Here is a 1,999-nt window from a genome sequence, read left to right as displayed (position 1 = left end):
ATCTAGCAAGGCGATACTTGGCGGCTGCAGCCTGTGCCCGAGCATGTACCCGATCAATGACCGATCAAGACCGCATACCATCTCTCTGATCCCTGACATTTTTGTTCTTGAACAGAATCATCCGGCTCTTGACACAGAGGACATGACGCAAACTTTCCAGTGCATCACTGCAATGGGCTGTCCTCAGTTTCTCCTCTATGGCGATGAGGCGAGCGCTGCAGACGGATATGTGTGACGTGGAAGAGAGGGAGGAGGGAAGCCAGAGGTCAACGTGTTCTGGGTGATTAGATGCAGGGGGTGGCTGGAAGGGCCCTGCGTGCAGCGTTTTGCTGTTGGTCCTTTCCTGCTCCAGCTGTAGCCGCTGAAGCCCGGGCATGTACACCCCTCGTATCTGCTCCCAGTGCTTAATCTTTGCGCGTAACACATTACGCAGCTCCGTTAACGAAGCTGCTTGGCCAGGCGTCCCGCCACTCTCTCGTGACTTTGCCAGCTCACAGAGTCTTCGCCTGAATAGGAAATCAGCTTTGCCTAAGGCACTAAAAATAAACAAACCTACTGTGAATCCTCCAGATCCAAAGCTAAGACCATGAACGAGGACATGGTGGTGGAGTGGAGGGCAGGTGCACCGCCTACAAGCAACAACTCCTCCTCCGCGGCGAACTCCTTCCGAATTTCTGCCTCAGTCAGGCCTGTTCGAGGAAGCCATGTCAGGAAGGAGGGGGGTGAGATAAACATAAAGACGTACAAAGTCTGCGGGTGATAAACGGATTCTCTGCCTGCTTTGGGTATGTCGCCCTATCCCAATCCTCGCACAGCTTCGTCCACTCAGCAGCCAATTCCTTTGGAAGGGTGTTGGTGAACCCTCGATGGCCTTCGACCTGAACGTTTCTCTGTCGGATGGCGGTCCTATATTTTTTCATCAACGTTTTACCTGTACAATGGAGTCAGCAGTGAATTTAATGATTTTGAAGAAATTCTTACCCACACCACAATACTTTAGCCAATTCCAAAAGCCGAGATGGTCGTCGATAACGTCTTGACGTGAACCAGGGCCCTGCGTCTTCATAGCATTACCCAAGGCGTTATTTGCTGCCCATATTCGCTCACAGCCCTCTCCATCCGTGAGCCCCATCCCCCATGAGAGCTTGAAGGAATATTCTTGGTGTTTCCGCTGGCCATGGCCTGGCTCGTGGAAAGCAGGGATCTGTGGGCGCATGTCGAGGGGGGAGGCAGGCAGCAGATCCGTAGGCCAGTGGTCGTCCATCCTTTTTCGAAGGTTTACAAACCATTGACATGCGATGTCATAGCTCACGACCACAGGTATGTTGGGGGAAACATCGCGTATGGCCCTACCAAATATGTAGTCCATATTGGCGTACCTGAAAACGTTTAGTCGTTGGATGATGTGGATGAATAAAGGCACATACCTCTCCCCCTTCTGCAGGTTCCCGACGCAGGTCGGAAGAACCATCTCCGAGCGGGCACACGAAACGGCCCCCACGCCCGTAAACCTCAGCCCCCTCGAAAACTTAGAGTTCGCCTTTGCCAGGGCTTGAAAGCCCACACACGTACTTATCTGGGTAGCCGTTAGGGTTATAAAAGAAAGGTGGGGCAAGGACCACCTACATCTGCATCACTTGCCCGAGACAACACGTAGGAGTCATACCCTTCGCGTGGCACCATGTACGCCATCCCAATACCCAGGCCTGGATCACTGGAGAAGGAGGACACTAGCTGATTTTTGAGACGAAAGTTGGCGTCCATGGAGTAGGTCAGAAAGTATAAGAACCTGTAAATCAATCAGAACCAGCCCCATTGTTAAACGCCATGCATACATACCTAAGAGATTCTGGCGCCTTGTCCCATCCATCAGGAAGGTTGACTCCTGGGCGAGGACAGTGGGGGCAGCTCAAGCCCAGAGCACCCTCCCCCACCCCCTTGACCCCTGCTGGGTCATGACCCATGCCTCCCCTCTTCAACATCTTAAGGTGTCGAAATT

The sequence above is a fragment of the Laccaria bicolor genome, genomic scaffold, assembly GCF_000143565.1.
Source record: "Laccaria bicolor S238N-H82 LACBIscaffold_244 genomic scaffold, whole genome shotgun sequence".
NCBI classification, from domain to species: domain Eukaryota; kingdom Fungi; phylum Basidiomycota; class Agaricomycetes; order Agaricales; family Hydnangiaceae; genus Laccaria; species Laccaria bicolor.
This window is presented reverse-complemented; position numbering follows the sequence as displayed.